This window comes from Manis javanica, chromosome 2, assembly GCF_040802235.1.
Source record: "Manis javanica isolate MJ-LG chromosome 2, MJ_LKY, whole genome shotgun sequence".
NCBI lineage: Eukaryota > Metazoa > Chordata > Mammalia > Pholidota > Manidae > Manis > Manis javanica.
This window is the reverse complement of record NC_133157.1, coordinates 109,736,189-109,749,904: the sequence shown is the minus strand read 5'-3', so window position 1 is coordinate 109,749,904 and position 13,716 is coordinate 109,736,189. Positions and strand designations below refer to the sequence as shown.

Genomic DNA, 13,716 nt, shown 5'->3' with positions numbered 1-13,716 from the left:
AGGATGGCCAACATCGAAAAGACTAGGAACAGCAAATGCTGGTGAGGATGCAGAAAAAGGGGAACCCTCCTACATTGCTGGTGGAAATGTAAATCAGTTCAACCATTGTGGAAAGCAATATGGAGGTTCCCCATAAAATGAAAAATAGAAATACCATTTGACCAAAGAATTTTACTTCTAGGAATTTACCTGAAGAAAACAAGAGCCCAGATTCAAAAAGACATATGCACCCCTATGTTTATCACAGCACTATTTACAATAGCCAAGATATGGAAGCAACCTAAGTGCCCATCAGTAGATAAATGGGTAAATAAGATGTTGTACATATACACAATGGAATATTATTCAGCCATAAGAAGAAAACAAATCCTACCATTTGCAACAGCATGGATGGAGCTAAACAGTATTATGCTCAGTGAAATAAGCCAGGTGGAGAAAGACAAGTACCAAACTATTTCCCTCATTTGTGGAGTATAATAACAAGGCAAAACTGAAGAAACAAAACAGCAGCAGACTCACAGACTCCAAGAAGGGACTAGCGATTACCAAAGAGGAGGGTTGGAGGACAGTTGTGGAGGACGGGAGAAGGGGATTGAGGGTCATTATGATTAGCACACATGGTGTGGAGGGGTCACAGGGAAGAGAGTGTAGCACAGAGAAGACAAGTAGTGACTGTGGCATCTTACTATGCTGATGGACAGTGATTGCAGTGTGGTGTGGGGGGACTTGATAATATGGGTGAATGTAGTTATTACAATGTTGCTCATGTGAAACTTTCATAAGAGTATACATCAATGATACCTTAATAAAAAAAAACTTACCTCCATTTGAAATTAGAAATTCAAAGTAATGTTTAGGACCTGAAAGAACTGAAGAGAAATATGATTTCCTCTGAGACTAAACTTACCTGGTGTTAATGGTATCAATGTCACCAGATTGAAGGTCATAACTAATGAGATCAAGAGATAGAAGAAAAAATAAGAAAAATTTGCTTTAACACAACTTATTTAAATAAATAAACCATAGCCTAAGATAAAGTTTCCTGCCCACGATAAGAATCTTTTTAACCCAGGTAAATCACAGATATATAACAAAATTTTTTTAAAAAAGCAAGTAAAAGGAACAAGGTTTTTATGTCTGTGTACAGAAACAAAGTTAATGTTTGAATGGAATTAAATTCCTGTTTTCTCAGGTGGTATCACTTGCAACTTTTCTATTCTTGTTCTCCATCGCTATAATGTCTACATTACAAGCAAGTGGAAAAGTTTATATATTTAAGTTCTCAATACTTGCAAGTGAATCCATGCAACAAAAATTCAGCTTTTATTTCAAATCAGTAGAAACCTGTAGTAATCATCACACGATTTCCCCAAACTCCAATCCATTGGGCACTACCCTTATAATTTTTTACTGTAACCACTATGCTATTATGTCCTTAGTACTTTTCTTTATCTGGAATTACATTAAAAGGAAAGTTTATATTACTACTTAAAATCAAAACTCAATAATTAATGAATTAATTAATGGATGTGATGAATATTAACTAGACTTACTGTGGTAATAATTTCACAGTATATACAAATATTGAATCAGACATATGAAACTAATATAATGTTATATATCAGTTATACCTCAATTTTTAAAAAAGGACATATGTAATAAACAGGTTTCTAAGAATGCTCCTTGCAAGAATGCAAAAAAATGAATAATAATCAATGAAAATAAATGTCACTCTCAGGATAAAGCCTGATGAAGTGAAAATTAGCTCTGCTGTTGCAGACTGGACTGTTGCTAACAGACTATCAACAGTATTCTCACAGAACCTGTGCAAAGCCACAGAGCAGACACAAAATGGCCAAAAATTCTTCCTTTCAAATAATCAGTGTTTTCTTACAACTAATATTCCTAGCTCCCTATCATTCCTCCCAGTCTCTAAACAAAGGTCACTGAGATAGCCATTTGCCCAACTGACAGCAACAATCCAGAACTGTGCTCAGCTCCCTCAACCCCTGTATCAGCTTCCTACTGTAACAAAGTTCCATAAACATGGTGATGCTCTGAGGTGCTAGGGGACACGATGACAGCATATCTTTGTGGGGAGGATATGATTCAACCTGCAACACCCCCTTCTTAGCATCAGCCAGCACAAGCACAGACTCTGTAGCAGGTAGTCTTTGCTCCCCCTTACTGGGAGACTCCACAGCTCCTTGGGGGCTACCTCGTGCAGCAAATTGAATCTTTCTAACTTTAACTTTAGATGTGTTCCTCATGGTCTTCCACAGGGGACTTAGAAAGTTGTGATATCATTTTAGACTGTCTCACAAACCTCCATGGTCTATGCACCATGCTTTGCTAAACTCGGTGCTAACAAGCCCAGACTAAGCTGGGTACTAACCAAATACTTTTTCTGGGTGGCATACATAATGGCTAAAGAGTATAACCAGACCATAAATATCACATAAGCAGTGTTCATTTGCTGTAAGTTACTGGTTCTTTTGCAACTCGGGTCATCTTCTCTGTAAAATGAAGGTATAATCTCACTTACCTCTATGTGATAAAGATGATATGAAGTAATGCATACAAATTGACCACTCAGCACAGCCTCAGGTACATGCTAATTATTCAATTAATGTCAGCATTAATGATGATGAATAGTGATGTCAGGACCCATAAAATTCAGAATGATGGTGCTAGACTTGCCTTCGGAGACCCTGGCCCAATCTCTGCACCTGTTGGAGGGAGAAGCTGAGCACAGGATGGATTAGGCGTCACAAGAGACCACTTTGAAGTGGCTTGGTTCTCCTTGTCAGTGGCACCCAAAAATCAAAGGCCTTTGCTCAACTCTTTGATTAGGCACAACTTTATGTAAGTCCTCTTTCCTGGAAACAAAGCACAGGCTGATGAACTGCTTCCTATGGCTCTAGTTTTCCATCAATTCTCTTCAAATGTCAACGTTAAATCCTCAGTAGGAGGATTTAATCATACAGAGGGTGGAAACATAAAACATGGCAATAATCCTGCTTATATTAAACATAATAAAGTTGTTTTGGAAAGGGAATTATATTGAAATACCACTTATTTTCATTCCCCCACCTGGCCAAGTAAATAAATAAAATTAAGTTTTATAACTAACTTTATCAATCTTGGAACACAGAGTTTTTCTCATTCTCTAAAGTTAAACACAATCTGAAAGGAAATGATAGAAATGAATATCCTTTTTAAGAAAAGGAGGAAATTTAAAAATTTTTAAATTATAAATTATAAAATATACCTATCTCTTTAAATTGTAGTAGCTCTCTACACTCAAAATAATATTTTATAAAGTATAATGTAAGTGCTTTCCTCTTTTCCTCTGGCTTCAGGAAGTCAAAATTGAGCCTAGCAGTAAGTTCAGGGCAAAGATTCAGCAACATCGTCACCTCAGGTTCCTGGTTTCATCTTTTACCCATATCTTCCTTTTCTTTTCCCTCCTTCCTCTTTTCTGATCACTTTCTTCTCCATGACCCTTAGTTTCATACTCTTTCATTGATTCTCATATTTATTGTGACTCTACTTATGCCAGATGTTGGCAAAGTGAAAATACAAGGGTATCATGGGTTAAACTAAATTTATGTCTTCCCAAAATTCATATATTGAAGACCTAACCCCCAGTTCAGGCTACTATAACAAAAATACCATAAAGCAGTTTGCTTATAAACAACAAACATTTCTTTCTCATGGTTCTAAAGCCTGGAAAGTCCAAGATCAGAGTACCAGCAGATTCAGTGTCCAGTGAGAACCCACTTCCTACACGACTGTCTTTTGCTGTGTCCTCACATGGTGGAAAGGACGAGGGGCTCCTGAGGGGCTCTTCAGAAGGGCACTGACCCCATTCACGAGGGCCCCACCCTCCTCCCTCATGATCTAACCACTTCCCAAAGGTGCCACCTCCTAATGCCATCACTCTGGGGATTAGGGCTCCAGCAAATCAATTTTGAGGGGACACAAACATTGAGGCCATAGCAGCCACACATGATTCCAGTTACATGAAATGTCCAGAACAGATAAGTCTACAGAAACAGAAAGTAGGTAAGTACAGAGTTTCTCTTTGGGGTGATGAAAATATTCTGAAATTAGATAGTGGTGATGGTTACACAACTTTACAAACATACTAAACCCACTGAATTGTATACTTAAAAGTATGTGTTATGCTTTGCATTTATATACAGTTTATGGTATGTGGATTAGAAGTCAATAAGAAAAGAATTTTGGACACAGGAAAAAAATCAATCATAACATATAAGTGATTGTTGAAGTCACAGGCTTGGATGTTTTCCCAGAGAGAGTAGGAAAAGATAAAAACATATAAATTATGCCTTTATTGTAAAAACCTGAAGTTCTTTTTGAAAGTGACCTAGATAGAAACCCACAAATAAATAAGAACATGAGGCTATCTCTACCTTTTAGCAAAGCTGAACTCTTTGGATATATCTGTGAACCTTCCTCATTACAACAACCTTGGGTAAACTGTGACTGACAGCAGCACACATCACCAAGGCTTGTAGTGTCTAGCCCCTGTGTGGCCATGAGTTCTGCCCCCATACTTGCTGATTATGCTGCTAGGTTCATAGCAAATGACCAACTGTGATTGGAACCTAATCTATATTCAAATTTCAATATACCAGTTTTTTCATTCAACAATTGGTCACCATCTCCATTAGGGGCTGTTACCCCCTCAAAACAGTGTTTGTTGAGTGTTCGTTGTCATTTAGAATTAGCTTCCAGCTAAGTGTTGGTTGTGTAAGGAAAGATGGTGGCTGCTGGGTAATCAAATGTAAACTGTACGGGTAGGTTTTGTAACTTCTTTATGGCTATAATTCTATTTAGTGAATGCTTATTAAGTGCAACATACCTAAAAGCAGCAGATTTTCCCCACCATCCATTCCAGGACATTTGGCTATGTCTGGAGACATTTTTAATAAGACTTTGGGCAGAGGGGTGGGGTAGAAACTAGGGATGGTGCCAAACATCCCATAATGCACAGGACAGTCCCCTACAATAAAAAGTTATCCAGCCTAGTATGTCCATAGTGCTGAGGTTAAGAAAATCTGCCTTAAAGTAACGCTGACATGTAATGGTCATAATTTATCAGCAGACCATCCAGGACAGATCCATTTCAGGATCATACATGAGTCCATCTGGCATAATGCTTTGGCATAATGAGGTCAGACTGAGGCAGGATTTATGCAAACTTTTACCATTTTTCCTAAACTTCTGCATTAAAAAGCCATGCCATTTATTGTAAATGGCCCAACAGCATTACATAACACATGTATTACATCATTTGATGTGTTCTCCATCTTGCTCTCACATTATCTGAACTCACATCACAGACTGCCAGACAACAGGGACACGATAATGAACAGGAGAGCACCGGCCCCATCACAGATGGATGGAGATCCTCACCTGGGCAGACCAATTTGCACTGAGCAGAGAGAGTGTCGATTTTGGTGTTTTCTCTGCTCATTTAAATTAGTGAATGAAGAAGCTTGTGAAACAACTTCATGGCCTGTGTAGAGTCTGGCACGTCTTTGAAACTTTTACCTCATTATGTGGGTTTAATATAAACATGAATTCAACTTAATTAATCTTGACATCAGAGCTATAAAAATTCTTCCCAGCAAGATTTCCCATAAGCCCCAGGGGCATATGTAAGGCTAATTTAACCACCTAACTACCCTCTTCCTGAACCAGAAAGCTGTGACTTCCTGGTCATTTCCTCCTTCCTAATAAGGAAAAGGAAAATGAGCATTGCACACAATGAGTGAGTATAAATGAAGAGATGACAGAAATGTGCCCTGCTTTATGTTCCACAAAGATAATCATGGTCCAGAGTTTCAGCTCCTTTGGAATGGTACAGTCCTGTCAGTTTTTCAGCCTTAGGGCCCAAGAGAATTTGAAAATATTTCTCCTCCAACTTTCTGTTAACTATGATAAATCAGGGGGTAATGGTGGCAGCTTGGAGAACGAAAACAAAGCCTTTTTTCATGAAAGAGCCACATTTCTGAGCCTCCTGTTCTCTGGAAGTCATTTGGCTGGAGTCTACTAGCCTTCAAGAAAGAGTAACAAAACTAACTGTAGTTCAGATTTATTCTAAAGAAGAAGTAGAGGGTAGCTCTCTGGATTTTAGGCCCTCATTTTTAATCACTCTGTTTCTATCTTGATTTATCATTGATTTGATGACACTGTGTTTTGAATATGAAAATCAAAAGTGGAACAAAGAATAGATGATTCTACTCACATCAGTGCCCAAAGACACTGCTGTAACACAGTAAGTGACTTGCTAAATAAGCCTAAAGGTAAATCCAAAATCTTTGTCAGTCTATAAAAATGAAACAAATGAATAAGCATTCTTTAGATGAGAAAAAATTCTAAGATGTTCTTATTTCATTCATTCATTAATCCAAACCATCCTAGAAAATCTGCTATCTACACAGTGTTCTGGTGGCCCCTGTACTAAATGCAGAGATGAGATAAATACAGGCTCTGTCCACACGGAAGATGCAGTCTAGTTTGGAAAATATATCTATAAATATGTCATCATAATGTAAGGTAGAGAAAGATGACAAGTGAATTAAAATCTGTTTGTCAACTGCTCCCATAACTCACAGAATGAAGTCCAAATTCCACCACTCATCATATAAAACCCTACATTTCCTCCCTGATTTCCTGACTCTTTTCTACATGGTCTGTTTACTTCCCCCAAAAGGAACTCCTACCACCTCGCTTTTACATCCAACTTTCCCCTTTGGCTGGAATATGCTTCCCATCTCCCTTTCCATCTAATCAACCCTTGGTCTTCAAAACCCAACCCAAGCATCACTGTTGTAGAAACCTTCCATGAAGACTGTCCCCTCTGCCAGCCCTGAGGCCTGGGCTTCCCTTTCTCATCTCACTCACCACACCATTTCATTTGTCCTTCCCATGAAGTTCTTGAGTGCCAATACAGACCCAGAGCAGTGAAAGAACTTAGGAAGAGATTTCATCTGTCACTTAAGTTGTACCTAAAGGAAGGTAGGGTTTGGACAATTAGAGCTCAGACCAGGGGTTTTTTTTCCAGATGGATGCAATGAGGTAAGAGCAAAATTTGGTACAAAATAGGTACAGGTGCAGAGGAGCTCCTGCCCCTGCAGGGCCTTTACTGGGTGCAAAGAGTGTACAAGTTGCTTTATTGATTTATCCCATTGAATCTTCACAGCAGCAAGTAGACACTATTATGTCTGCGGCATACTACTCTGTCAGAATGGGAATATAGGTGGGAATGGTAAATTGAGGCCATATTCTGAAAGGGTCATTCTGTGTAGGGACCTTACTAACCCCTAGGAATCATTAGGGAAATATGGTTGTCCGAGTGACAGGAGGCCCATGCATGCAAACGTCCTGCAGTGCTCAGGTAACCCCTCACAGCGGACTGTCCTGTTGAAATGTCATTATGGACCAACTGAATGTCCTCAAAGGCCTCAAAAGTCAGGCTAAGGAGCTGGCATATTCTTTGGTAACTAATGAGGGGTGACTGAAGACTTTAGAGCAGGCCTATTATTTAAAGAATAAGGCTTCCAACTCTCATACCTCTTGATGGACTTCCGGTCACATCCCAGGGGTAACCCAAGTAGGAATGGCTGTGAAAACAGAATTCCTCACATACCCTTCTCAAGTGGAGGTGGAGGTTAGAGCATCCTGTCCAAGAACTCATTTGGAAATCTGCACCATGATATTCACCCTGCCCCAGATGCCCTGTGTGAACAACCTAAAGTTCCACAAAACAGTTCTTGAACTTCTTCAAGCTTTTCAGAAAGATTACACTTGTTTCAAGACATTTCTGTTGCTTTTGGAAAAGTCTTCCAATAAGCAGCCTTTCAAAAAGATCACATCACTTCACAGATGTGAGAAGTTGAACCTAGTCCAGAGGTCTTACAATTATCATGGTTTAATTTGACCATTGGTCCCTAGGGGTTCTGCCAGGAGATATTATCATAAATAAGCCTTCAAGTGCAAAACACAATAACATCCCAGGCCTCGGAGAGAAGAACAGGACCTAAGCAGGGTTTCTGAAGTAGTTATGACTGACTTTGGTCGGAGGTACAGTCCTCAGTGCCTCCAGTCTAGACAGTTAACAGTGGAAACTTCCCAAGTAACAGCTGCCTTCTTCTAACTTAGGACTCAGAAAATGAGGCTGAACATGGGAATCAGGAGGATAATTAAGTAATTCGAGCATTTTGGTGGACAAATTTATACCTCTGAGTGGCCCTGATGGCCCATTTTCAAAGACCCTGTGAGTAATAGAAGCCTCATACATCTGCACTCTAAAGATATAAAATATCCCACATGGGGAAAAGCAAATGGCAGGCACTACATTCTACAATTGTACACCGAAGACTAGATTTTGCATTTTACATTTGCCAAAGTGATGAGATTCTGTTTTCAACTCTTTTCCTTGGTTCTTTGCATCACCTGCACTACATATTTATTTATCTGGATTTATAAAAGCACTCTGATATGAAAATTGTAAATGTCCTTCTATCCTCATCTGAATCCTGGTAACAACAGCTGGTCCACCCAGCTGCAAAATATCATGTCTTAATGACGTGAGTTTGGGGTGAACCAGGAGAGGATTATGGATGTAAATTGCTGCAGTTAAGAAATCAGATTTCCTTTTTTTCTGCCCCTTTTTTCAAAGGCCTCTACCTCTATTTGCAGATGCTAGTAATTCTGAATTTGTGGGGATTCTCAGTATGTAGCACCAAGGAGTCCTTTCTTCATTCATAAGTTCAGAATCAGAGAGTAACAAGGAGAAGGAGGACTGGATAATAGTCTTGACTGGATTCCTTAGCTACATCAAGATCAAAGTTGCCAGAAAAATACATTTACATTTGAAGTTCAGATCCACAAAGAATAATGCTTTTGAATAAGGTATGCCCCATGCAGTATTTACCCATGTACTGCATGGAACACACTTATACCCCAAAACTATCCATTATAAATCTGAATTTCTAATTTAACTGGGTACCCTATCTCTTGGTTTGCTAAATCTGACAACTCTGAGATGAAAAATTGATGGGTGGAGAAAATCATTCAGTTCCCAAATTACAATGTGTTGAAGGCAGCAGAGATGCCATTATTAACAACAAAGGTATGACTTTTTCAATTTATACTGAGCTCAGAGGTAATCTGAAATATTTATATTTGAACATGCATGTGCTCTGATGCTCTAGAATTCATATAACAAAAAGTTGGGGTGGGGCCACCAAGGAACTGAATGTTATCAACGGTCCCTTCAGCCTCTGGCCACCCTTATTATCCCCACAGCAGGTAAGACTCCTTCCCAAACTAACGAAAAACAGAAACCAGAGCGGGAAGGTGTGTGTTCACCAGCTTTTCAACAATTTACAACTGAATTAGGTTTTTACATCTTAAGAGTTTTTCCTTACTGTAGGCTCCACTCAGACTTAAAGCAAATGGCATATGATTTGCCTTCAACCGGGACACAGCACAACAAATGTCAGTGTTGATTTGGAAGGAAAAAAATAATAAACAATAGGCTTTGGGTACATTGAAATGTCAACATCTTGTGAAAATGAAGTGCTAGCTGTGGTCCCCAGTGGTATATACCAAGTAGCTGTGTGCTGCTAGGAAGAGTCCAGGAAAAAGTCTTTTACCTCCCAGAAACCTACTGTATCTCCTGGCTGGTTAGGTCCTCGCTGGGTCCTGAGGGAAAACACAAAGCAACATGTGGGAAAACCAGCAAACATTGTTCTTAAGCCTCCCCTGAAATACCTCAGCACAGGAAGATGGTCACAAATATTGATGCGACACCATCTTCATAAAGCAAATGTCGGAGATGCAAAGGAAAACCTCACTGCAACAAAGCCAGACTCTCAAGGTTCGGAAACCTGAAGCACGCAAAACGCCAAATGACAGAAATTGTTTAGATTTCTGGGGCTCTGCCTGACTTACACTCCAGCCAAATAAACACAATGAGACTGAGACAGAGCAGGCCGTGTAAACAGTGTTTACCAACCATGTCTCCTCAAGATGGTGTGGAAACAAGCTGCAGCTGTGGCTTCTGAGGGACCCATACTGCAGCCTGGAGATTGCAAAGCAAATGTATCCAATGTACAAATGACTTTCTTCTGGATTCAAAGAGTTTTGGTGAAGTGGCAGGAGGTGCTAGAGAAGCCACACTTCTAATAAACAACTGGAGTCCAGAAAAGAGCCCATAGACCAAATGGTCTTCCCTAATGAGGCTGATATGCTAAAAAGTTTTAGTGACAAGAACACAACCCCAAAAAATGACTGTCACATTGTTTGGCAGAGATGTAGCTGGGAAAACACTATGATTTCAAAAATCACAAACACTGTAGGCATGAAAGTGAAATTCTAATTCCTCACGCACAAACCTTCTTTCAATCCAATTCAACCCAAGACGCATTTGGAAGGCCTTGGTGAGGGACTTAGCGCAGGAATAACCAGATCCTTAACTGAGCTATAACACGAAGAAAGGGACTCCTCCCTTGCTCTTTTTACCTTTGTACCTCTTCCCTTTTGAAAAAAAAATATATCTCTGTCTTTGGGCTTTCGATGTAAATTTAAAATGGATTGAAAAAGACTTCAGTCAGAAAGGGTCAACCTATGAATTGGACTTAGAAGAGTTTGCTAATCTTAGCTCGGATCTGGAAAAGTGAGGATCTATCATCATTCTTCAAGATTAAACTTCTGGCTTTATCAGCAGGAGAATTCTGCTGATTTTCAATGTCCTTCTAGCATATAGGGAAAAATGGGGAGCCTAAGGTAAAGAGATTTAACACTGTGACTCTTGTAATAAAAAAAAAAAAAAAAAAGGCAAAAAAAACCCTTAGAGTAGAATCCACAAAAATATAAGAAATTATTACGACTCACCGATGTTGGTATAGGAGGACTGATAAAACTCCCACTACCAAGAACACTCCCAGGGAGCATATAAATATTACAGACTCCTTTGTACTGAAACAATAAGAGTTGCTGTTTAAAGGTTAGGACCTTCACCTGGGGAACCAGGCCTCAATGACACCCATTAACACCTCAGCATCTGACTGATAAGTGACAAAATAAGGTTTTCCAAGGGAAGCGTCCAACAAGCCAGGTGGGGGGACCAGAAGCGGCAAGGCAGTGAGAAAGCAAGAGGAGAGCCTGTGAGTGCTGGAGGGAGGCCAGAGGCCGAGGAAAGGTACTCAAGGCCTCAAATAACCAACTTGCTGCCAAATGGATCCTAGACACCTGGGGTCCTGAGGCTCACTTTCCACAGCTCAGCACATGTGTGATGATGCGTCCCCACCTGTGAGTCCAGGGACAGTAAACCAGGGACCCCACAGGCGGTAAACTAAGTGGCAGTAACCAAAGTATAATAGAGTGCGTAGTAAAACATAATTGTGATTTGGGGGAGGATAGCTACAGTTCTGTAAGCTGGGCCACTTGTGAGGAATATAGTTCTCTGACACATGTGGCAATAAGAACTTCACAGTTTCCAACATTATTTTCCTTCTCCCAGGATATGGCTGTGTTGAGATATGGAGACCCATCTAGCCATCCTTATTTACCACTTCAATAAACATTCATGAAACACTCTACTGCAGTCCTTGTGGGCTCCCACGCCATGGAATGGTACAATTAATCTACCCACAAGTCTTTTGCCATAGAAAATGCTGGAATGTACATCTGTTTATACCCTGTATGTTTGGTAGTTGAATTTCCTTACCCAGAATGTCTATAGCTCGGCTCTAAAAAGAAATGCCACCTCCCACTTGAGGTCAGGATTCAGTACTGAGTGAGAAAAGAAAGTGAGCTTCATGAAGAAAACTGAACAATAACAGGCCAGAGAATCTGCTGCTGTTCATCTTTCTCTTTTTATCCTGTTGTCTATCATGGAAACTTGCCCAACTGACCTCTCTCCTGGTAGCTACAAAAATGAGCTGTTAACCAAATCCAAGTCTATATGGTCATTTAACTTGAGTTTACCAAGGCATGGAATGATGTCAGATGTGCATCTATGATGTGTAACATATCGGCAGGAACTCCGTATCATAAGGAATTTTGTTTCCATCAACAAGATCAGCAAGGAGTGTGCTACTGCCAAGTGTTTTAAATCTACATACAATTCAGCCACTTGCTAATCTGTTTTTTCTGCTGTCTGAATCTTCCTTGACGGCAGTCAGTACTTTTACTGACATCAAATTTTTTATTCACATTAGCACATTTTTGTTTAGTTGATTTGTTTGGGAGTGGAAGTCTCCTTCTGTCTTTCACTCCACTTCTTTTTAGAATTGCTTTCAGGCACTGCATTGACTCTTCCCAGAGTGTATTGACTTTGGGGTGTGTATTCATGATTGCCCATTGTATCTGGCATCTACTTTCTCATTTCACATAAATAGGATTTTCTCCCCTTTGCAGTCTATATTTTGCCTACCCCTACTTCAAGCTCATGCCTTGTCAGCTTCAGTCCTGCAGAAAATGAAATACAAGCAAATGATTTCCACTCTGAATTGGGTGACTTTAAATTGGGACACTCTACATTCATTTTTATTCTATTTCTATGCTTCAGTAATCAAACCTTTCTAGGTAGTTCAGCCAAGAAGCCTCAGTTGCTATTGTTATTTGATTTAATTCTTATCTTGTGATGATTTCCCCAAAAAAGACAAAAAAAAAAAAATTAAACTAACATTCTTACTTCTCAGCAAGGAAATGGGTGAAACCAGAAAATGGTGGCTTTCTTTCTAGTTTCTTCCTTTCAGTTCTTTCCTAATATCTTTTCACTGTCCATCATATAGTGCCTACTGTTTTCCCTGTACCATCTCACTTCCATTCATCCCAGTCTTCAGCTATTCACTTGAAAAGGTTCGGATAAATGAATTCACACTTCTATGACCTGAGACCAAAGTGTCTGCTCTCTCTGAGGATTTCATCTCATTAGGAAATATTTCTTTATCCAAAGGAATGAATCTCTAATGGAAGAATTTCAAGTACTCCTGAGAAGTAGAAAGGAAAAGATATTTGAGGGTAGAAGGAAATTTCTGATGCCTTTCAAATTGTGCCAGATTTAATACTTGTTTGATCTGTACTCTACCTCCTTTGAAAAGTGTTTTTGAGGTAACATAAGAATACACAAAAATTTAATAAATGATGAAGTTAGGTACCAAATATACTAGAGAGTAAGTTAAGTCAGGGATAATGTTTGCACACACAAAATATATATACAACAACTTGAACAATTGCTAGAGCTGGCCTTCAAATTTATCTCTGAGCATCCTAGAGACAAAAGCGAAGGGAAGGCATGACTAGTTGCAAATTTGCAGGGTTCATAAGACTGAAAACATTGTTCAGAAACTACCCTCAGTAGTAACCAACTAGCTTCTGTATAGGATGTTTTTGTAGAATCCATACAATGAAACTCTTAAATCCATGTAAACAGTTGTCAGAAATTATCCTTAGCAGCTATTCCCAGTGGTTCCAAACTGGAAACAATCCAAATGTTCCTTTAATAAATAAACAAATAATGGTATTACATTCAATGGCATACTAGTCAGCAATGAAATGGAGTGAAATACCAATAAACACAATAGCATGAGTGAATTTAAAATCATTACACTGAATAAAAGAAGACTAGCACAAAAGCACACATAGGGCATGATTCCACTTATATAAAAT

The 13,716-nt window shown here is 39.3% G+C and overlaps 1 long non-coding RNA gene across 1 annotated transcript in view; it reads right to left on the bottom strand.

The window, feature by feature from the left end:
• Positions 1-919: 919 nt before the first annotated feature.
• Positions 920-13,716, bottom strand: part of LOC140845186 (uncharacterized) — a 57,641-nt gene continuing 44,844 nt past the window's right edge. The window contains exons 4-5 of the long non-coding RNA XR_012123951.1: positions 9,696-9,744; positions 920-949 (exon numbers count right to left, since the gene is read on the bottom strand). This is a non-coding gene — a long non-coding RNA (uncharacterized lncRNA). The remainder of the gene's footprint in view (positions 950-9,695; positions 9,745-13,716) is intronic.